Source organism: Macaca fascicularis, chromosome 5, assembly GCF_037993035.2.
Source record: "Macaca fascicularis isolate 582-1 chromosome 5, T2T-MFA8v1.1".
Classification (NCBI taxonomy): Eukaryota; Metazoa; Chordata; class Mammalia; order Primates; family Cercopithecidae; genus Macaca; species Macaca fascicularis.
In genome coordinates, this window is record NC_088379.1 from 158,051,123 (window position 1) to 158,075,834 (window position 24,712).

Genomic DNA, 24,712 nt, shown 5'->3' on the forward strand with positions numbered 1-24,712 from the left:
TCCTGAGTAGCTGGAATTACAGGCATGTGCCACCATGGCCGGCTAATTTTTGTATTTTTAGTAGAGACAGGGTTTTGCCATGTTGGCCAGGCTAGTCTCGAACTCCTGATCTCAGGTGATCTGCCCACCTTGGCCTCCCAAAGTGCTTGGATTATAGGTGTGAGCCACCATCCCAGCCTCTTTCTTTCTATTTCAAAAGAAAAATTGTTGACAATATATTAGACCCATCCTATGTGCTTTTGTGCTTCAAGAATGAGAAGAGGCAACATTTTAAGAGAAAGCATGAGACAAGTGCACAGGGAAAACAATGGAGCCCTGTGCACAGGCGTGCAGCCAGCAGCTGCCAGGCAGCCACAGAAATGGAGAGGAGGTGGAAGCGCTCTAGGCTTCTCCAAAGGAGCTGCCCGCTTTGGTCTGTGAAAGGGAGATTTCTAACTGAGGGTGCCTAAGATTTTAACTGATGGGTGGGAAAGCAAAGTGTGAATCTCCAAACCCACAACTTTCCCACCTCTGCAAGGAGTTCTCTCCTCCTCTGTGTCAGCCCCCAGAGACAAAGAGTGGCAGGAATTTCAGGGCAGGTGGAGGGTGGTTCACTTATAGAAAAGAGCTTTCATGATCTCAGGTTGGATTAGGGTAAGGTAGTAATGAATGGCTATTGTTTGGATGAAATACTGGAATGATTTCAACTATGGTAGACAGGTTTGACTTGAGAAGAGTATGGAGAACTGGTTAAGAACAGACTTGGCCAGCCATGGTGGCTCACGCCTGTAATCCCAGCACTTTGGGAGGCCAGGGCAGGCAGATCGCTTGGGGTCAGGAGTTCAAGACCAGCCTGGGCAACATGGTGAAACCCGGTCTCTACTAAAAGTACAAAAATTAGCCTGGCGTGGTGGTGAACACCTGGAATCCCAGCTACTCGAGAGGCTAAGGCAGGAGAATTGCTTGAACCTGGGAGGCAGAGGTTGCAGCGAGCTGAGATTGTGCCACTGCACTCCAGCCTGGGCAGCAGAGCCAACTCTGTCTCAGGAAAGAAAGAAAGAGAGAGAGAGAGAGAGAGAGAGAGAGAGACAGAAAGAAAAAGAAAGGAAGGAAGGAAGGAAGGAAGGAAGGAAGGAAGGAAGGAAGGAAGGAAGGAAGGAAGGAAGGAAGGAAGGAAGACTTGAGTTTGAGACCTGGATTTGGGTCACATGTTATTTAACCTTCCTGAACCTCAGTCTTCTCATCTATAAAATGGAGTTGCAACTTCACAGGATTATTATTTGAGGATTAAATGAGGTAATGCATATCACAGTGCCTCACATATAGTAAGTACTCATTAAATGTCCATTATAATTTGAGATAACAAGATAGAAAAAATGAACTTTTGCTCAATGGTTCATGCTAGCTTTCTTCATGTCCAAATCACTAGTGAGAAATGTAAGGTAAAGGGCAAATCAGACCTTAATTATCTGTCTTTGATTACAGATATGATACCGTTTTTATGCTATTGATGTTCTTCAGAATTACTGCATGCATTTTGAGGACCCAGCCTTCTCAAGTGAGTCAGACCTAGTAGCAATAATGATCTCTTTTCCTTTGTTTCCCAGTTTTTCTCCTTGGCCTTTCTAGGGCTTTTTGTTCAAGAATTTGAACACGTGTTCAATATTGCATAGCCATAGAAAAGCCTTTTGAAGACCAGGTCAACGAGAATGACCGAGTGTCAGACATGGGCGTAGTCATCTTGATGAACAGATGTTAGAAGTCTGAAAGCTTGAAAAACAGTTGTAGTAAGATTTTTGTAACAGATCCATGAAAAAGTAGGATACTTAGGTGCTATCTAAATGATATTCCACTTTTAATCTGGGGATCTTACAGGACTAAACATCACATTTTTTAAAATTACAAATGAAGGGCCGGGCACAGGGGCTCATGCCTGTAATCCCAGGACTTTGGAAGGCCGAGGAGGGTGGATCACCTGAGGCCAGAAGTTCCAGACCAGCCTGGCCAACATGTTGAAACCCGGTCCCTACTAAAAACACAAAAACTAGCCTGGTGTGGTGACACACACCTGTAGTCCCCACTACTCTGTGACTGAGACACGAGAATTGCTTGAACCTGGGACGCAGAGGTTGTAGTGAGCTGAGATGGCGCCACTGCACTCCAGCCTGGGTAACAGAGCAAGACCTTGTCTCAAAAAAAAAAAAGAAAAAAAATTACAAATGAAAGTGATTTGCACAAAATACAAAAGGAAATTGAAACCAGGCTGGCTTATAAGATAAAGATAGTTTATTGACTTAATGGTAACTAAAACTCTAAAGATAATAATTTCAGGTGACATTTGATCCAACATCTCAAAAAATGTCTCCAACAGCTTGCCTTCTGTCCTCAATCTGCTTTATATGGTGTTGGCTTTATCCACAGATTCCACCAGGTGGCCCCAGAGGCAGCTCCAGGATCTCCATTACTGGAAAAAGGCTGCTCCAAAATTCACCATTCGGGTAAAAGGGATGGTCTCTTTTTCAGAGCTACTATAAAATAGGTTTATTTTTCCCAAAAGCCCCAGCAAATGTCTTCTCTTGGCTTGTTGCCTCTGATTTGGTAGTGCCAATCTCCAAACCAGTCCATTTGACTTGGGGGCTGGGTGGGTGTGCCCATTGGTTTAAGCCAGCCAGAAACCACTCCAGGCACTTGGGGAGGGTTCAGTCCCACTCAAGCCAAATTCACTCTGGAAATCTGCGTTCTTGTAGCCAGGAGAGAATATAGATGCAGGGTATCAAATAGCCAATGTGTACTACATCACATTTTAAGAGAAGCCACCAAATTTATACAATTTATGCTTATAGATTTCTATATTAAGAACAAAGACAAGAGAAATGCCTGATTTGTGTGTGTGTGTGTGTGTGTGTGTGTGTGTGTGTGTGTGTGTTTTGTTGTTATTTTTGGGGTTTTTTTCCTGTTGATCAATCACAATAACCAGGAAGGATTTTGGCACTTGGCATTTTTGCACCTTGGTTCTGACCTGGAAAGGAGGAGGGTGTGGCATTTACAAATAAGTAACTGAAGACCAAGGTCAAATGAATGGATGATCTAATTCGTTCCTTAAACAGAGAAATGTCTGGTGCCTTCCTGGCCTCATTCCTCTCCGAAGGGGCTGTTGGCTCCAACCCAAAGGCCTCTGCATTCTTTGGCTTCCATTGATTTCTCACCTGATTCCAATCACATTGCCCTCTGACTAATACTGTTTTTTAATGCTTAGACAAATTATGTATGCATTAAAAGGAAAACCTTGAATTTAAACCTTGAGGTGAAATAGGGTGCTGAGTCTGTGGTGACAAAGGAAGACTGGAAATGGAAGGAGATGAGTGGGGTCAGACACAGCAGCCCACAGACGCAGCCATTGGCGGCTGAACGTCCTCCCTCTCAGCCCATATGGTGACACTCTGAGTGCACACTGGGCATTCAGCCCAGGTAACGGCAGCCAGGATAAGTGGTTTCTATAACGTAATGGGGTTAAGTCAAAGATTTCTAACTCTCCCACTTTCATTTGTGGCTCAGAAAAGATTTTAGTAATGAAATCGAAGGTAATCAGAGATCAGCTGGAGGAAAGATGTATAATCAGATTTTCCAGTGTTCAGATTTGCTCTGGGGGAGGGGTTATGCATTTATTCAACAAATATTTCTTAAAGGCCCAGTATGTGCCAGGTACAGGGTACAATGGTGAACACAGACATGCATGGCCTGTCCACTTGGGTTGACAGTCTAGTGCAAGGGAGCTGGGTAATCATCAAATACCTGTGCAAGTCCACCTACAGTAAGTGCTATCAGTTAAAATATAGACATATTTAGGCATGTTAAGAAAGTCTTACATGAATTTTGTGAATTAAATGTGTAGAGAAACTCCCAATATAGAGCATCTTAAACTGCTGAATAAAATATTTTAAAAATATGATTTTGCCAATTTTGTTGTTACAATTTACATATAATGAAATTCACTGATTTCCTGTCACTGCCACCACATCATGACATGGCACACGTCCATCACCCCTGAAGTTCCCTTGTGCCCCTTTATGGCCAGTCCCTTCCCGCTACCTTCTGACCCCTGGCATCCACTGATCTGCTTCCTGTTTTGCTTTTCCTAAAACTTCCTGTAAATTAAATCATATGTAGCCTTCTGTCACGTAACACGGTGCCTCTGAGATTTCTTCTTGTGATGCATGTCAGGAGTCTGTGCCTTTCTCTTGGTAAGTAGTATTCTACCGATTGGATATACCACGATTTGTTTTATTAATTCACCAATTGATGGACATTTGAGTTCATTCTGGTTTTTAGCTATTATGAATAAAGTTGATATAAATACTCACCTACAAGTCTTTGGGTAGACATACATTTTTACTTCTCTTAGGTAGATACCTAGGAGTGGAATGACTGGGTATGGTAAGCAGAGCTCTAAAAATGACTTCTAGTGACCTAGTCCTTTGATAATCACTACCCCTTTGATTATGGGTGAAATTTATGATTATAAAACTTAAGCTATCACTCCCATGATTATCTTACAGGGTAAAGGGAGATTATCTGAGCCCTTTAAATGCTGGTAAGCAAAAAAGAAAGTCAGAGAGATTTGAAGCACAGGGGGCATACAAGTCCGTACTGGCTTGAAGATGAAGGGTTCCCCTAAGAAGGAATGTGGGTGGCCTTAACAGCTGAGAGAGGCCCCAGCTGACAGCCAGCAAGAAAATGATGACTGCAGGCCAGGTGCAGTGGCTCACGCCTATAGTCCCAGCACTTTGGGAGGCCAAAGTGGGAGGATCACCTGAGGTCGGAAGTTCGAGACCAGCCTGACCAACATGGAGAAACCCCATCTCTACTAAAAATACAAAATTAGCCAGGCATGGTGGCACATGTCTGTAATCCCAGCTACTTGGGAGGCTGAGGCAGGAGAATCACTTGAACCCAGAAGGTGGAAGTTGTGGTGAGCCAAGATCGTGCCATTGTACTCCAGCCTAGGCAACAGGAGTGAAACTCTGTCTCAAAAAAACAAAAAACAAAAAACAAAAAAAAATAGGAAAATGGTGACTGCAGCCCTGCAACTGCAAGGAACTGAATTCTGCCAACAGCCTGAATGAACATAGAAGTGGATTTCATCCTAGAGCCTCCAGAAGAGAATTCAGCCCAGTCAACACCTTCATGCCCATCCTGTGATACCGTGAGCAGAAAACCCGCCACAATGTTCAAGCCTGCCGACCTACAGAACTATGAGAACTATGAGCTAACAAATAAACATAGTTTTAAGCCACTGTTTGTGATGATTTGTTACAACGATAGAAAACTAATATATATGGTATGTGTATGTTTAACTTCATAAGAAACCTGCTAAATTGTTTCCAAAAGCAGCTACACCATTTTACATTTCTACCAGCAATGTAGGAGAGTTCCAGTTGTTCCACATTCTTGACAATACTTGATATTGTCAGTCTTTCTGATTTTTAACCATTCTCATGGAGTGGCATTTCATTGTGATTTTAATTTGCATTTCCCTAATGACTAATAGTGTTAGGCATCTTTTCATATGCTTATTTGCTATCCCTGCATATCTTTTTTTTTTTTTTTTTTTTTTTTTTAGACAAGGTCTTGCTCTGTTGCTCAGGCTGAAGTGCAGTGGCATGATCATAGCTCACTGCAGCCTTGAAATCCTGGACTCAAGAGATCTTCCCATCTCAGCCTCCCTAGTAGCTGGGACTACAGCCGTGCACCACAAGGCCCAGCTAATTTTATTTTTTATATTTGTAGAGACAGAGTCTCACTATGTTGCCCAGGCTAGTCTCAAACTCCTGGGCTCAGGCGATCATCCTGATTTAGCCTCCCAAGGCACTGGGATTACAGGCATGAGCCACCATGCCTGTTCATTCTTTAGTAAAATGTCTATCCAAATCTGTAGCCCACTTTTTTTTTTTTTTTTTGAGATGCAGTCTGTCACTGTCGCCCAGCGTGGAGTGCAGTGGCGCGATATCGGCTCACTGCAAGCTCCTCCTCCTGGATTCACGCCATTCTCCTGCCTCAGCCTCCCAAGTAGCTGGGGACTACAGGCACCTGCCAGCACCCCCGGCTAATTTTTTTTTTTTTTTTTTGTATTTTTAGTAGAGACAGGGTTTCACCATGTTAGCCAGGATGGTCTCAATCTCCTGACCTCGTGATCTGCCTGCCTTGGCCTCCCAAAGTGCTGGGATTACAGGCGTGAGTCACCGCGCCTGGCCTAGCCCACTTTTTAAGTTGGATTATTTGTCTTAATATTTCAAAGCTCTGCTGGGCTGATGGTAAAGTTAATAAAAGACAGAATGGCCGGGCGCAGTGGCTCACGTCTGTAATCCCAGCACTTTGGGAGGCCTAGGTGGGCGGATCACCTGAGGTCAGGAGTGAAACCCCGTCTCTACTAAAATACAAAAATTAGCTAGGCATGGTGGCATGCACCTGTAATCCTAGCTACTCCAGAGGCTGAGGCAGGAGAATTGCTTGAACCTGGGAGGCAGAGGTTGCAGTGAGCTGAGATTGCGCCACTGCACTCCAGCCTGGTTTACTGAGCGAGACTCCATCTCCAAACAAAAAAAAAGAAGAAGGCCGAACTGTAAGAAAGCTTAATTGCACGAGGTAAACAGGGTAGAGCAGGCCTTTTTGTGGGTGGGAGTGGAGAATGTCTGCCAACCCTCCATGGCTTACGGTTTGAATTTGAATGAGCCACATACAAGGGAAGGAAATAAAAAGCCTGGGGCTTGAGCAGGGCTGGAGGCCAGATAAGAGACGCCCAAACTGAAGCCAGAACCCCTGAAAAGGAACACAATGATTATGAAAAATGTACCTGCGTAAGACCATGTTACCTATCTCAGGCTTGGCTCTGGGTGAGGTACGGAGAAACGCTCAGAATTGCCCAACCATGTGCTCCAACTCACAAGTGTGTGAGCCTGAAATTTACACGTGCTACTGGACTTGAAAACTTTAAACATAAAATTTATTTTAAAGTGGTTTCATGTGGGAAGTGTTCCGATCTTCCTAATTCACCTCCCAGGGTATTGCGCTTTAACACAGAGTTCCCATAGGATAAAGCTTCCAGGTACGAGAATTCACCACAATTAAAAACCACTAAATAAACAGGAAAATAAGACATCATGAGTAAGTGTCAGCTGAGACAAAAAGCTGCTGAGTTAAACCTGCAGAGACTGAAGACTAGAGTGATTGGTATGGAATGTTAAATAAGTGTGTCCGATATTTTGTAAAAATAATATAATGGAATACAAGCATAACATGAAGCAAAACACCTAATGCTGACAGACTAACTAGAAAAAAAGCAAAAATTAGATGGCAGCTGATTTCTCAATAGCAACAGTGAAGCTGTAAGACAGCAGAATTATATTTTCAAAGTATTACTTGAAAATAACCATGAGACTGGGCGTGGTGGCTCACATCTGTAATCCCAGCACTTTAGGAGGCCAAGGCGGGTGGATTGCTTGAGGCCAGGAGTTTGAGACCAGCCAGGGCAACTTGGTGAAACCCCGTTTCTACAAAAAAATACAAAAAATTAGTCAGGCATGTGGCATGCGCCCATAGTCACAGCTACTCTGGAGGCTGAGGTGGGAGGATCACTTGAGCCCAAGAGATCGGGGCTGCAGTGAGCCATAATCAAAACATTGCATTCATTCCAGCCTGAGCAATGAGTGAGACTCTGTCTCAAAAAAAAAAAGAAAAAGAAAAAAGGAAATAACCATGAACCCCAAAATAATGTCAAGTGAAACTGTATATCAAGAACAAAACCAAAATGAAGACATTATCAAACCAAAACTGAGATAATTCAGTAACAAAACACTATGAATCTTCCTAGGGATGTACTTCAAGGAAAAGGAGAATGATCCCAGAAGGACATTCTGAGAAGCAAAAAGGAATGATGAGAAATATAGGTAAAAACTGTGGACAAATATGAGCAATGTTGCATTTATAAAAGATTAATACTAGTGGGCTGGGCACTTTGGGAGGCCAAGGTGAGACAATTTCTTGAGCTCAGGAATTCGAGACTCATTTGGGCAACATAGCAAGACCTCTTCTCTATTACAAATTTTAAAAATTAGTTGGGAGTAGGGGCATGTGCCTGTGGTCCCAGCTACTCAAGAGGCTGAGGTGCGAGGATCACTTGAGCCCAGGAGGTGAAGGCTGCTGTGAGCTGTGATCTCACCACTGCACTCTAGCCTGGGCAACACAGTGAGATCCTGCCAGAAGAAGAAGAAAGACAAAGAAGAAGACAAAGGAGAAGGAGAAGAAGAAAAAGGTCTAATTGAAAGGTCAAAAATGTCCAATATAGAACTAAAATGCTGGAAAAAAAAATAGCCTACAAATTAGGATAAATACATTTGCTATAATGAACACATTCTTCCATGTGCCAGGTCCTGTGCTGAGTATTCTTCAGGTATTATCTCACTTAATCCTTCCAACCATGCTGAGTAACATGCTGTTATTACTCCCATTTTTGAAATGAGAACACACAGGAAGTAGCAGCTGAGATTTAAAGCCAGATCTATCCGCCTTTGGGGGGGTTGTTTGTTTGTTTTTTAGAGAGGGTCTCATTCTGCCACTCAGGCTGGAATGCAGTGATGCAGTCAAAGCTCATTGCAGCCTCAATCTCTTAGGCTCAAGGGATTCTCCCATCTCAGTATCTCAAGTAGCTGGAACTACGGGCACCCACCACCATACCCAGCTAATTTTTTTATTTTTGGTAGGACAGTATCTCCCTATGTTGCCCAGGATGGTCTCAACCTCCTGGTCTCAAGCAATCCCAGCCCTGCAAAGTGCTGGGATTAAAAGCGTGAGCCACTGCACCTGGCCTCTGACTTTGAATCTACCATCTTAACCACTCTACCACGCTGCTCTCCATGGAAATGTTTGTCATGGAAAATATAGGGGTCAAGACAGGAGGATTGATTGAGGCCAGGAGTTCAAGACCAGCCTGGGCAACAGAGCGAGACCTTGTCTCTAAAATAAATAAAATATAAAATGAAATGAAATGAAATAGAAAACATTGCCAGGCACGGTGGCTCATGCCTGTAATCCTAGCATTTTGGGCGGCCAAGGCGAGAGGATTGCTTGAGCCCAGGAGTTTGAGATCAACCTGGGCAACATGGCAAGACCCTGTCTCTACAAAAAATATATTTTTTAAATTAGTCAAGCATGGTGGTACACGCCTATAGTCCCAGCTACTCAGAGAGGCTGAGGCAGAAGGATTACTTGAGCCCAGGAGATCAAGTCTTCAGTGAGCCATGTTTGTACCACTGCACTCCAACCTGGGGGGCAGAGTAAGAGAAAAAAAGAAAAAAGAAAACAAGGAAAGAAAAAGAAAAAAAAATTGGCAAATATAAAGCCAAGAATTCCCTCACATCATCATAGTCATAAGTATACACACATATAATTTCAAAAAAGACTGGAATCATAACTATCTACTGTTCTGAATTTCACTTAATATTATCAGCTAATATAATATTCTGAATATAATCGTCCTGCTCTTAATTATCCTTTAGGAAGACATTTCAATGACTGCATTCTTAGTATCTTTTAACTGCCTTCTACAATGTTCACTGTTAATTTTTGTTAAAAGTGAAGATGATCTGTTAAGAATTTTTGTTTTCTCAAACATGAAATGTATTAGGAGATGCCTATGTATGGATGTATATTATATTGCTGGGTATACATATTTCTGTTTTAGAGATCTCCATTTGCAAATAAACATCTGGGTCACATGTTTACAAAATTTGTGCTTCAATGCAGATTCAGGATACAGCATGTGAATTTTCAAAACAGAAATTAGGCTAGGCACAGGCTCATGTCTATAATCTTAGCACTTTGGGAGGCTGAGATGGGTGGATCACTTGAGGTCAGGAGTTCGAGACCAGCCTGGCCAACATGGTGAAACTCCGACTCTTTTAAAAATACAAAAATTAGTCGGGCTTGGTGGTGAGCACCTGTAGTCCCAGCTGCTCGAGAGGCTGAGGCAGGAGAATGGCTTGAACCTGGGAGGCAGAGGTTGCAGTGAGCCAGAATCATACCACTGCACTCCAGCCTGGGTGACAGAGTGAGACTCTATCTCAAAATAATAAATAAATAAATAAATAAATAAATAAATAGAATTTAAAAACAGAAATTAGAGGATTTTTCTTTTTCTTTTCTATTTTCTTTTTTCTTTCTTTCTTTTTTTTTTTTTTGAGATGGAGTCTTGCTCTCACTCGCCAGGCTGGAGTGCAGTGGCGCGATCTCGTCTCACTGCAATCTCTGCCTCCCAGATTCAAGCAATTCCCCTGCCTCAGCCTCCCGAGCAGCTGGGACTACATGCGCGTATCACCACACCTGGCTAATTTTTTTTTTTTTTTGTATTGTAGTAGCGATGGGGTTTCACCATGTTGACCAGCATGGTCTTGATCTCCTGACCTTGTGATCTGCCTGCCTCAGCCTCCCAAAGTGCTGGGATTACAGGCATGATTTTTCTTAACAAAAAGGTTTTTCTGCTTTATGAAGAAATTTTCTTGTGTGTTTTATTTTACATAAACCATTTCCCTAGAATATGGAAATATCACTTGCTTTGTGAAAATTGGATGCATGTTAAACTTTTCAGAAATGAATTTATGACTTTTTAAAAGGATGCATTTGTATGTACATATTTCAGTCTCAACCCAGAGATTAACATAATCATATTATCATAATGTGTATAGTAAAATCTCATTAATTCAAACATGCCACTGATTTTTAACTTTTAATAGCTCAAATACGGAATATATAATTGATCATAGGAGAAACCAGTATGAGGCATGTGTAATTTTTTTTTTTTGTACAATCTTCTTATGCCTTGGATGCAAGCTCATTAACTTGTTTCATTTTACCTTTTAGCATCTATTTGTGGTGTGATTAGTATGATGTGTCTGTAACCAAAAGTAACAAGACAGAGGTCAGGCAATGACTCACACCTGTAATTGCTGTACTGGAGGAGGCCAAAGTGGGCAGATCACTTGAGGCCAGGAGTTTGAGACCAGCCTGGCCAAAATGGTGAAACCCTATCTCTACTGAAAATACAAAAATTAGCCGGGTGTGGTGGCTCACACGTGTATTCCCAGCTACTCAGGAAGCTGAGACTGGAGAATCACCTGAACGCGGAAGGCGGAGGTTGCCGTGAGCAAAGATGGTGCCCCTGCACTCCAGCCTGGGCAACAGAGTGAAGCTGTGTCTCAACAAACAAACAACAACAACAAAACCAAAACAAAAGGAACCAGGTGGCATGTGGACATTTAAATATTTCATAAATATGCCTAGTCTCATCTACACTTCCTCTTTTCTCCATAGGACCCAACCGAAATCATGAGTGAAATTTCATAACCATCATGGCCTGATGATGCAAGATTGTACTTGAAACAGTTCTTGAATTTCTGTGCATGAGATCATCTATAGCCAAGTATTATTCCCACGAAGTCTCACCTCTGTTTCACACATCTTTATGGGCTTTTCCTCACTCCTACCTGGAGCCAGCTAGTGCTCTGTCGGTGTAAAATAACTGTTTAAATAGTATCTTAAGGAAAATAAATAGAGAAAAGGAAATAAGCCGAAGAGAATGTATTCATTCTAAACCCAAGTATTAACTCACTGGTAGGGAAGGGTGAGCTACGCAGTCCCTCGCCTGTGATAGCCACTGACCCCACTCAGGCTCGCGCGGTCCCTCTTCCATTCCCCCAAATCACAGACATCTTATTCCTGACCAACCACCCTCGTGAATCTCTTTGAATCTGTGATTTAAAACAGGCATTCATGGACATTCTTCTTAGAAGGCCTAGTGCTAAGTCGCAGTTGTCAAGGGAACCGCGTGTCTGGAGGGAGAACCGGCTCTCCGGAGTTTCCAGGGAAACCATCCCCCGTAGAGGCAGGTGCGGCTGGCTGGGCCTAGCAGGGAAGGGCTCTCTGGGCGGAGCCGGGGCACTAGGGGCCTGGGGTAAGGCCGCCAGGCTGCCGTGAGCTCGGGATCAGTCTCTCACACATAAATATATATATGCTATAAAATACTAATTTCGGTGGAGTACTTCACTTTGATATTCCACTTGCAAAACAGAACCACTGATTCCTTCCAGCTTGACAAGATTGAGTCGCTTTCGAGGAGCTGCCCGTGCTTTGGAAATGGTCCAAATCAACGAGGAACTGCCAAGGAGCCCCCTCAGACAGTAAGGTTCTGTTGGCCAGGGTCCTGGGGACAGACACAAGCGTTGGTGCGCGCGACTGAAACGGGAACAGAGCAGTTGAATGAGCTTCTTATGCTTTGCATGGTGCGCAGAATAGCCCATCAATACCCAGAAACCCAGTAGAAATAGGGATGAGTGTTGCTGCGAAAGCGCCTTCTGCATTTGAAATGCAGGTTGGGTTACCTGGAAAGGCTCCTGCCTCTTGTTTTGTTTCAGAAATACTGTTGGGAAAAGGATCTGATTTCTGTTCGGAGTGAACAAAGGTTTGTGGAGAATTCCTAGGTCAGGGCTGGCATTTGCACCTTTTCCTGGTCGTTCCCTGCACAGTCATTCCAGCGGCGGCGTCGCTGGGGCTGAGGCCCGGTAACTGCGGCTGGGCATGCGGATTTAGTCCCCCGCCTGTCATCTTTGTGGCTCCTTGTGGGGGAGGGGCGGGCTGTCTGACACAGTTATTAAACTTGGCAGCTGCGCTGGCGGCACTGAGGAGCATTTTGAGTGAACTTACAGAAAATGAGGGGCTTTCAGCTGGTCGCCTGCTTGTTACCCCTCGCTTGTCTGAAAGGCAGCTCTCAGAGCGCTTTCCCGTCCTTCTAATTACAGTGGCGGGGGCAGTGCGCGCTTCGGGACACAATTGGAAACGTGAGTATCTGCGGCCCCCGCGCTGCTGGCAGGCGGCTGGGCGCTTAAAGCTTCCAGACCGGTGGTGGGGACAGAAAGGCAGGGAGAGGAGAGGCGGGCGCGCGTGCGGCTGGGCTGCGGAAGGGCCCCAAGAAGCGCGTCGCCACGCCTCGTCTGGAGGTGGTGCTCACTGGCTAGGAGGCGACAGCCCGAAGGCTGCAGACGTGGGCGTGAGTGCAGGGTTGCCAGCATCGGGCTTGGAACGGCCCTGTGCTTTGGGGATCCACACACAAAGGAAAGAACCTTGGGCCTAGGCAGCCAGGGCAGGCAGCCCCGCCCCGCCCCTGATCTTTCCGGCCCTTTTTGAAAATGGAGAGAAGGCGCGTTTTACGGTTGGCTCGAAACAACGAGATGAGGCCAGTGTTCCAGCCCGTGAGGACCTTTGTGCGCTGCGCAGTGGCGGCTGCGGCTGGTCCTGCAGGGACACGGGCGTGGCGGCGTCTCAGGGAGCAGCGCGCATCGCAAAGTCCGGGCCCGGGAGGGGGCGCGTCCGGGTTCCTTTGAGATCTCAGCGCCTTTGGGATTTCAGAGCCTTGCGGGCCTCAGGGTCTCGCCGCGCCCAGAACTCGTTTCTTCCTTCTCTTAGCACAATGTGCTTAGCAGGGCAGACATGAAGTGACAAGACTTCAATTCCCTCCTTTCTCCCCAAAATATGAGTGTGAGTGGGTGTGGGGGTTTTTTCCCCCTTACTATCGATTGCTAGAAGGAATCTTGAAGTTCAACTCAGTTTTATATTTAATTCCAGACAAGGTTTTAAATTTACGGAGCTGGCATCATGCAAGGGTGTCTCTGTGGTTTACGTATTTCTTAAAGAACCTTGGCCCTTCCCTAAAGGTTCCGAGGAGCGTTTCACAGAGTCACGTGGTTTCAGAACGTCCTGTTTAATGTTTCAAGTGCATTTCTGTGTTGATTTGGCGCAGGCCCAAATATGTGATACAGAGGCAGGCTCTTCTCTTATGGGACCTGAAGTCTAACTGCTGCAGTCTCTGAGGCTCAGGTTTCTTGATGTGGTGTCTGGCCTCCACGGTCAAGGGCTGATGGCCAATGGAAGACCTCACCTTCCCCAGAGGGGCTTACCAGAGCCAGGACCCTGCGTTGGGAGTGTGAGCGATGAACCGTGAACAAGCTACTTAAACTTTCCAGGTCTCCCTTTCCTGATCCATATAATGGGTGTAACGGGGTAATATCTATCCATCAAACTAATATCTAACTCCTAGCCTAATAGATAGGCTATGATTTCTGCATCTCTTCCAATTCATCTCCCACCAAGCAGCTTTTCTTTTAACCTGACATTTGAGGATTGGCTTAATGAGAGCAAGTAGAAAAGACAGAAAGACTACAAAGGGAAAAATTAAAATATAACAATCCTCAGAAAAGTAGTAATCAGTATAGCTTAGAATTTGCCTAAAAATACACTAACCAGGCCGGGCGCGGTGGCTCACGCATGTAATCCCAGCACTTTGGGAGGCCGAGGCGGGCGGATCACAAGGTCAGGAGATAGAGACCATGGTGAAACCCCGCAGCTACTAAAAATACAAAAAAATTAGCCGGGCGTGGTGGCGGGCGCCTGTAGTCCCAGCTACTCAGGAGGCTGAGGCAGGAGAATGGCGGGAACCCGGGAGGCGGAGCTTGCAGTGAGCCGAGATCGCGCCACTGCACTCCAGCCTGGGCGGCAGAGTGAGACTCCGTCTCAAAAAAAAAAAAAAAAAAAAAAAAAAAAAAATACACTAACCAATTGCTTGTACACATATGGTGTGCATATGGACACATATGGTTTGTTTAATTTTATTTATCAGGTCATGGCCCTGGGGAAAGATTGATGTCTGTCTGCCTCAAAAATAATGCTTGACATTTGGTGCTTAAATTTGCCCCAAATTGGCCGGGCACGGTGGCTCACGCCTGTAATCCCAGCACTTTGGGAGACCGAGGCAGGCGGATCACCTGAGGTCATGAGTTCAGTACCAGCCTGGCCAACATGGTGAAACTCCATCTCTACTAAAAATACAAAAAATAGCTGGATGTGATGGTGGGCGCCTGTAATCCCAACTACTAGGGAGGCTGAGGCAGGAGAACTGTTTGAACCCAGGAGGCAGAGGTTGCAGTGAGCCGAGATCACACCATTGCACTCCAGCCTGGACAGGACGAGACTCTGTCTCAAAAAAAAAGAAAGAAAGAAAGAAAAAAAATTTGCCCCAAATTTTGGTTTTCCATCTTGAAGTGGGGTTTCTCAGATTTTTGCACATGAGTTTCTTGCTAATAAAAACCAGATGATGATTAAGTAGAAATGTTAAAAGAAATAAATGTGATTCTGAAATATTACATATGACATATCAAAACTAGAAATAAATTCTTCTACTGAATTCTACTCTAGTAAAATAATGGTTAGGGTATTGTTCCTAATTTTGTCCACTGTACTTTAAAAAGAATATGCAGAAATTGGAGGAAAGGGGTTCAGAATGGGGAAATCAAATAATGAGGCAGAAAGAGGAGAGACTAAAAGAACCCAGGCTGTTTCAGGGAGAGAAAGTGGAGTGGCGACTTCGTTACTGTCAAATGTGTGAGGGGCTGAGAAGGATAGAGTAGGAGAAAATCAGATTTTGATTGGATATAATGAAAAACTTACAAAATGGCGAAAAAGTAAAATTAACCACCAAGAAGCATCTAAAAGAGAACAATTTATCATCTGCCTTTCATGGCCCCAGACCAGGTATTCTTTACCCTAGCTTCAGGCTGGAATCACCTGGGGACTTAAAAATGCCTCTGAGCCTGGATCCTTCCCCAGACTCCAAGATTCTGACTTAACTGGTCTAAGCCCAGGTATGGATATGTTCTAGGAGCTCCCCAGGCAAAACACTAGGTAGAGAAACATTGGTCCATGCCTAAGAGGACGAAGTCTACCACCGCAGGGCCAGGCAGGGAGCATAGATGTCCGAGGAGGGCCAGGACCTGCTGGGGTTCACTTGGTTTACTTGTGAGCCACGCTCAATGTCAGCCAGCTTCGCCAGATCTTCTGATTTGCCAAGGGAAGCTGGAATTTTTGGTTTTTAAATTTGTGAATATGACATCTCCAGATCTTTAGAGGTTGGCAACTAATTAAGGGTAAAACCTTTAAAAATGTTTCGTGCTTGCTAGGCAAAACACCCCAGCCAAAGCTGGTCCCCCGTCCAGATAGGCAACCACAACCAGAGTTTTGCCTTCTTTGTAGGTAACAGGTGTGAGTGGGAGCTCTCCCAGGGCCTCCTGTAGCTTCAGTTGTATGATTTGATGCTTTCTTTTAACCTGAAGACACATCTCTTGGCCTCAGTCTTTCTAAAGGCATGTCATGTCTTCCTGGCCGAGTGTCTACCCCTCCATAGATCTCTCTGGATTGTTTGAATAAAGGAACGTTTCTAGTTCCCTAATCTTCCCCTGGCTGTAAATTAATGAGGCTGCCCCCTGGAGATTCTGAGATAGTGATAATTCTAACCATTCTTAACCACGCTTTCCACCTCCCCCACATCTGCCACTCACAGCTCTCTTGCTCCCTCCACTGGTGGTGGAGATGGGGTGAATGGGGTTCAGGAGGCCTGGGAAGTGTCCTGAAGCTGCCTTCTGGTGCTCCATCTTTTGCAGGGGAGGGGAGGAATATGGATTGACTGTACATATAAGCTTAAAAGCAGCACCCTGTTGAAGTATGACTCTTACAAATGAGATTCCAAAATTCCCAGTTCACTCATCTCTTGAATTTCCCTCTAGCCTTCTCTAAGCCACACAAGCCATGGAGTATAGTATGTCTCCATGACCAAAGAGGAGCACTCTACACCTCTCTGCACAGACAAGAATATCTTGACCAGAGGTAAAACAAATCCAGCCGGACTAGCACTGAGAGTTGGCTGGATTCTCCCTGCCTCTCCCCTGTGGGTTGGGGCTGTTGTACTTTGGATGGTGGGGCCAGTTGGTGAAGTAACAGGAAGGCAGATCACCTGCCTCTCTAGCATTCCCCGCCCCTGCCTGTCCACCCTGGTGTAGTGCGAAGACGAGGGTGACACCTCTCTTCCTTCCCAATCATGAGGCACTGAGAACCTTCCAGGATGGCACAGAGACCTGTGTGTGCAAGGTGGCAGAGATGTGGTGCAGAGGAGATGCGCACTTACTCCAGCGCTGATACACAGAAGGCAGCTTTGTTCAAAACAGCATCATTCAGCAAGGTTGCGCTGTATAGAAATGAAATCAGCATCCTTAAGCAGCCGCCTGTTTTCAGTTCCCACAGGCTAAGCAGGCAAAACCAGAGTGACTATGAGCAGGTGTCAGGTACCTCTCCAAAGGTCACACACACACAAAAAAATCCCAAAGCCATGGCCGTGCTGTCTCCAGTTCTTTTGCCAGCCTCTTGGTTCTCCAAAGTCAAATCTTTGACTTGTGGTCCAAAGATTTCACTATCAGTGAGAAGGGAAGGGGAGTTTGTGAAGTTAGAATGTGTAAATGGCCCAAGGAAAAGGAAAGGAAGTAAGATCCAGGTGTTTGGCTGGATTCTGGTTGTCAAACGCAGAAATATATTTCTTGGAGGAGCAGAAGCCACATCAGCCCCAATATTGAGCTGCCAAAACCATAGGCTAGGGCTGAGATGCTCTACCCTGGCATAATCTCTGTCCCTCTCTTGGTGACTGCCTGAAAAAAGTGGTTGATTCTTTTCCTGGAATCATAGATTAGCACATTCCACCACATTAGCCTTTGCCCCCAGCTAGACCAGATACCGAGGACCAGGGGATGTATAGTGGGGTGCTCTGAGGCCCATGTAACAGTCTCACAGTGCCTCACTTCGAGCCACTAAGCAGCCTCACAGCTGTGCCCCCAAATGGGCTACACACAGGGTTCTTCCTACATGCTCCTTTCAGGCATGGGACCAACCTTGGGGATCAGTATTCCTGTCCTTCTGTCCAGGGTTAAATAACATCCACTGCTTTGCATTGGCACCTGGAATGTCAGGCTCTACCTATTTCTGGCTTGATAATGATAGGTTCCCTATAGAGAATTTTGGCTGATGAGCTTGTCAGCCAGGGTTTACACAATCAGTTTGTGTTTTTTCTTGAGGTAGTTTATCCGGTTGCTTCTCTATTCTAGAGCTTTCCTGTTGGCTCTTTCTTTCTGACAAATTTACTACTTAACAGAAGATCTACTTAAGTGTGTCCAGGGACAGAGAGAAAAGGTAAAACCCCAATCTGTTGCTTTGAACCTTGTTGTGGTGGTAGCAGAAAAATCAATGAAAGGGAAATTTCATACTGTTGGCTAAAATGCAACTATTCAATTCATCCCTGTCCTGATCAATAATTCTTGTTATATTAAATTAATAAGAATAATAGTGAAGCTCAATTATGCAGTCCTATGAACTATAATTGGTTTGTGAAAACAATTTCATTGGAAATTTTACTTAAAGTAGATTATTTTCATCATTGTATAGTGGCAAATCAAAAAGTAAATTCTCCTCCTAAGGTATAGTGATATATAATGGGCAACAAAAATGCAGGAAACTTTAAATCTGTTAAATAATTACTCTTGATCCTACTGAGAATAAAAAAAGAAAAGGAAGCATGTGACAATTTTTAAAAATTAGCTCTTGCCATCATGTTTAGAAGAAATATTTGCACAATTAAAAAAAAAACAGATAAAAGATAAAGCAAAGACAGTGTCAGGTGGAGTGCTAGACTGGCTAATCAAATGCTGGGACAAGTGGTGTAGATAGCCTGTTCTACACCAAGGCTAGAAGAGGGGAAACTGATATTCCTGGACGCAATCAGGTTATGAGTGCTGGCTCTAGGGCTTTGAGGGGTGATCTAGAACTGGAAAGGTAAGCAGAGAAGGTGGAAATACTTTTCACCTAAAGGCAAACAGCTTGAGCAGTGGCTCAAAAGGCTGCATGAGCATGGATTTGGCAACTCACTTGATATGGGGAGAAAGAAGACAGGCTTTCTTCTTGGAGACCAGTGGTTGGGGTTTGTATTTCAAAGGCGTGTGACCTTGAGCAATTTGCTTAAGATGCAGTGTCTCAGTTTTCTTATCTGTAAATGAACAACCCAGCCATTGCAGATTGTTCTAAGGATTAAAGAAAATTGATATAAAGGTGTCTGGCACTGTTCATTGCATACAGATGATTAATCTGTGATGAGTATTGTTTTCAGGACAAAGACATAAAATGGAACTCTATCTTGCTTCAATATCAGAATGAGGACTTTGAACTTGTTCTGAAGACCATGTGAAGCCACCCTATCTCGGCTCTAGGAAGTGAAAGCTTTTTTTACCATTTTATATTAAAAGTTCATAGAATTTTTACAAAATCTTTTTTTTTTTTTTTTTTTTTGTAGAGACAGTATCTCACTCTGTTGTTCAGGCTAGAGTGCAGTGACATGATCATGGGTCACTGCTGTCTGGTTCTGGGCTCAAGTGATTCTCCCGCCTCAACCTCCCAAGTAGTTGGGACCACAAGTGTGTACTACCACACCCAGCTAATTTTTTAAAATTATTTTTTGAAAAGACAGAGTCTCGCCATGTTGCTCATGCTGGTCTTGAACTCCTGGGCTCAAGTGATCCTCCAGCCTCAGTCTCCCAAGGTGCTGGGATTACAGGCATGAGCCACTACACCAGCCAAAAATTCTTATATGACCATTTGAATTTCTGCTTAGATTTTTTTTCTTCTCTCTTGTGCTTGTAACTCAAACTTTAATACTAGAAAAGATTCATCAAAATTTGAATATACTTTTCTAAATCTGTAAGAAGACTGTCTCCCAAGATGGTTTGTCAGTAAACCATGCTGTCTATGGTCAGCATTGCATTATCTCCAGCCTTTCTGAAGAGCTAACAGTAGCTCTGAGTTTAATAATGTAATAAGCTATGCCTACTAGTTGATGCTACAAGAAATAAACTTTGAAAAAATTCAGTACTTGAAAATATTTATCAAATACATAGGATCATCTATTTCCATTTCCATTAGTATATTATTCTTGAACATTTTCCCACAACCCATTATTTTTAGCTATCTTAAGTAAGAGTTACAACTTTACTATGCTTTTTGGTTTGGTGATGAGTAATGTTTCCATTGTTACATCTCTATTTTACAACTTCCCAAAACTCTTTAGTGCAATTTTTAGAATATGAGTCAGTTACAATCTTTACACTGCAGTTTCGAACCATCTTTTTATGACCTTCTAAGTGAAATATTTCTCTGAAAATTTCCCCTGCTTTCCCTCTCCTCTTTCCTTAATTCCCTTGAGTTAGTCTTTGTTAAGCACTGTAATTGAGTAGAGTAAGCTGTGTTATCTAACACTTTTCTACTGCTTTTACAAGCACAAAGATGAATCAGAAAAAAAGCTACAACAAAGCTTCAAGGTTCTAGAAATCAGCACTTTTGAGACAGGCTAGCAAAAATCACCAATCTCATTAGCTTCTCCAAAGGAAACAAATAAGTCTTGTGAGCTACTACTGGGATTTTTAGAGTTTTCTAGCCCTCATTTTAAAGAGATCGGGTCTCACTATGTTGTCCAGGCTGATCTTGAACTCCTGGCCTCAAGGCATCCTCCCACTTCAGCCTCCCAAAGTGCTGGGATTATAGGCGTGAGCCACCATGCTGGTCATCTAAGCTTCAGGGGATGTTTGTTTGTTTGTTTGTTTGTTTGTTTTGAGACAAGGTCCCACCTTGTTGCCCAGGCTGGAGTACAGTAGTGTGATCATGGCTCACAGCAGCCTCAACCTCTCAGGCTCAAGCGATCCTTCTATCTCAGCCTCCCAAGTAGCTGGAACTACAGGCATGCACCACCACACCTGGGTAATTTTTAAAATTTATTTTTATTTTTTTGTAGAGACAAGGGTCTCTGTATGTTGCCGGGGGCTGATCTCAAACTCCTGGGCCCAAGTGATCTGATCCTCCTGCTTTAGCCTCCCAAAGTGCTGCAGTTACAGGCGTAAGTCACCATGCCTGGCCAGGCTTCATTTTTAAAAAGGGGAGGGAAGGGTTGGGAGCTAGCTCTCTGGCTCACAAACAATAATGACTTCAATTTCTGTTCTTTCAATTGCATTTTTATGTTTCCCTGGGAGGAAGAGGAAGACTAGGCATGCTCATCTTGCCAATGTGATTAACTCTTCATTGGCCAGCCTTTCGGACATCCATTTACTGCTCATTTTCTAGTATTCTGAGGAACAAAGATTTTGTTGTACTTTAAACTAAAATAGCTCATTTGTTCTAAAAACGCAATACTAAATTTTGAGATGGAGACTGTATGTATACAGAAACACTTTGCAAGCAAATGTTTATAACCAGCCCCTACTGCTTTTACAAGCACAGAGATGAATCAAAGATACACCAAAGCTTTGTGCTAGAAAGAACCTCCATGAATTGAACATACGTGCTGTATGGTAGACATCATTCTTGTCACTGTTTGTGCATGATCCCATTCAGCCTTAACAGGAATCCTGTGAAAAGGTATTATCGTCCTCATTTTAGAGATGAGAAAACTGAAGCTTAGAGAGATTGAATACGTTCTGCAAAGTCGCTAGCTATTAAGAAGCAGGTGTAGGAGTTGGAGTCATATCTGTCTGACTTTAAAGCCATTGCTCTTCCTGATATACTCTGCATACGACATGATGCACAGCAAAATCCTTGGGAATATTCTGCTCCCCTTGGAGTTCCCTGCTTAGTGAGTGGTTTGTGCTCAAAGAACTCTCACAGACAACGCTAGTACACTTATTAGTTTTCTTTGTGTCATTTGGTTCTCACAGGCCAACGGCTACAAGGCAGGGCCAACAAATTTCCTAGATGACTGAATATTGGGCAGTATTCCAAGGTGGTCAATTATGTCTAAGACTACACAAAAGCATTAGTAAGGATGGCTCCATGGATCAAGAGCAAATCAATGTACAATTGTCCTCTGAGGCTAACTTATTAGGGAACCAAAAGTTGCAATAGTTCACTGGAAACTTCCATTCACTAGAAAAAAATGAGTGCTTAAGCAAATTTGGCCAGACTCTGATTATGATTAAGCATAAACCTCCTAAATGAAATTCATGTGTATATTTTCTCTGTGTGGGACCAACTTGGCCAGCTTACTTTAAGGAAAAGCTATTTGTTGTCTGCATTCTTGCCAAATTTCTAAACTTTCAAGGGTAAGGACTGTAGTTTTAACTCTTTATTCTGACACTTAGTCATTTAGCTTACTGCTTGGCATATAGTACATCTTCAAGAAATAGTTGTTTGAATGGAGTGTATCAGGATTCTCCAGAAAAAAAGAACTGATGGGTGATATATACATATAGATATATAGATGATATAGATATAGATGATATGGATATTGATATATACAGAGATTTATTATAAGGAATTGGTTCATAGGATTATGGAGATGGACAAGTCCAATCTGTAGGATGGGCCAGCATGCTAAAGACCCAAGAAAAACCAAGGTTCCAATTCCAAGGCCTTCAGTCAGGAAGCACTGATGCTCCAGCTGAAGTCCACAGACCATCTGCTGGAAAGTTCTCTCTTACACAGGAAAGCATTCATCCTTTTGTTCTAGTGGCACCTTCACTAGTTAAATAAGACCCACCCACATTATGGAGGGCAATCTGCTTTACTGATAAAAATGCTAATCTCAGGCAAAAAGACCCCCATAGAAATACCCAGAATAATGTTTGACCAAGTATCTGGGCACCGCATGGCTCAGGAACATAGACACATAAAATTAGCCATTACAATGAATGAGTAAATGAGAAACAGTAGTTTCTGAACTGTGGCAGAGCAAGTGGACTTCAGGCATTGGCCTCTGTTGTAGCCTTGAGTTACACCACACCTCAGTAATAGGAAGAGCTCTTCTTTCCAGTGAGGCAGCACCAACAGACTATAGGGCTTGAACCCAAGATGCCACCTGAGGGGAATTTTCGTGTGGCCACTTGTGCCCAAGTGATCAGTTAACACTGAGTTATGTGAATTAAAGAAACAGGTTGGGACATGTACCATACTCTCCAGAACTGAGGGTGAAAAGGGTGTCTTTCTAAGAGGTAAGAGATTTTTTGGAAGTGGAATCCTATCAGGTAAGACCCTAGTTTTTCTAAGAATATTTGGGAAAAAAATAATCTTTACCTGAGTGTATGTAGCCACATTTGACTACTTTGTGTAGTTGATTTAATGAAACTCAGTGGTTACTGTAAATATCTGAAACTTGTAGATTATTGCTTCTCTAAAATTATAATGGGGTCCGTTTCTAGATTTACATCAGTTTTTTTTTCTTTGAGACAGGGTCTTGCTCTGTTGCTCAGGCTGGAGTGCAGGTGTGCAATCTTGGCCCACTACAACCTCCACCCCCTGGGCTCAAGCAGTCCTCCCATCTCAGCCTCCTGAGTAGCTGGAACGACTACATGCCTGGCTAATTTATTATTACTATTTTTTTGTAGAGATGAGGTCTCACTATATTGTCCAGGCTGCTCTCAGACTCCTGGCCTCAAGCTGTCTTCCTACCTCAGCCTCCCAAAGTGCTGGGATTATAGGCATGAATCACTGCACCTAACCTAGATTTACATCTTTTTTTTTTTTTTTTTTTTTTTTTCTGAGGCAGAGTCTTGCTCTGTCGCTCAGGCTGGAATGCAATAGCATGATCTCGGCTCACTGCAATCTCTGCCTCCCAGGTTCAAGCAATTCTCCTGCCTCAGCCTCCAGAGTAGCTGGGAGTACAGGCGCATGCCACCATGCCCGGCTAATTTTTGTATTTTTAGTAGAGACGGGGTTTCACCAGGTTGGCCAGGCTGGTCTCAAACTCCTGACCTCAGGTGATCTGCCCACCTCGGTCTCCCAAAGTGTTGGGATAACAGGCGTGAGCCATCGTGCCCAGCCGATTTACATCTTAAAACGTGCTGCAAACTAAAGAAGCCTAGGAAACATATCCCTGCTTTGTGATTTCAGCTGTATTTTTGTTATTCACATACAAATCCATTTTAGACTGTACCTTTTAAGACAATGTTGTGGGAAAACAAAAAAAAATGTTATTAACAGTATTAGCATTTTGCTCACTTGACTTGGGATTGCACAAATTTCTTACTGTGGCAAGTATTTTTTTTACCTAATTTAGTTTATCTGTACAATTAAGCTAACTTCTCCCTGAAAAGAAGCAGTTCTCATATTCTAACATTGTTTTAATAACTTTTTACTTATATAAACACATGCACTTAATTGTTTTGTTTTGTTATGCGATAGGGTCTCCCTCTGTCTCCCAAGCTGAAGTACAGTTGTGCGATCATCGCTCACTGTAACCTTTAACTCCTGGCCTCAAGCAATCCTCCCAACTCAGTCTCCCAAAGTGCTGGGATTACATTTACAGGCATATGCCACCATGCCCGGCTCACATGAACTTAATTTTTAAAAATAAGATGGTACTTTTTAAAGCTTATATCCAAATACAGCAGTCTCTTTTCTCCTTACTAAAAGAGTCTTCCTCCCTAAAGACAACCCCTTTCAACATTCTTAGCCATTCTTCTGCTAGTTGCTTCCATGTTTCTAAAAATTGTCTTCTTTTTCTATTTCTCTTACATTTTTCCTTCTTTTATTCAAATAAGTAATATATTTACATAGTTCAACATTCAAGTAAAAAAAGATAAAAACAATCAAAGTCTCTTTCCTACCCTGGTCCCCAGCCTCCCGAATTTTCTCTTGGCAAGCAACCAGTATTACCAGCCTCTCGTATATCCTTCCTGAAATGTTTTCGGATATACATATACTACTGATGATTGATCAATTTTTGGCATTATCTGTTGACTCTCAGTTATAGTAGATGAGAACTTAGCTTTCTCTTCTGCACTCT

General features: G+C 43.4%; 1 protein-coding gene across 12 annotated transcripts in view; it reads left to right on the plus strand.

Moving 5' to 3' along the window:
- Positions 1–11,905: 11,905 nt before the first annotated feature.
- The window catches only part of TRIM2 (tripartite motif containing 2), a 186,376-nt gene continuing 173,569 nt past the window's right edge, over positions 11,906–24,712 (plus strand). For 6 of the 12 annotated variants that reach the window (XR_012435169.1, XM_015450929.4, XM_074040632.1 and 3 more), the window contains exon 1: positions 11,906–12,206. The gene's annotated coding sequence lies outside the window, so the exon portion shown is untranslated. Of the gene's footprint in view, positions 12,212–12,553; positions 12,864–24,712 lie in introns of those variants that run through there. The other 6 variants (XM_045392964.3, XM_065545610.1, XM_065545607.2 and 3 more) reach the window with 2 other exon arrangements.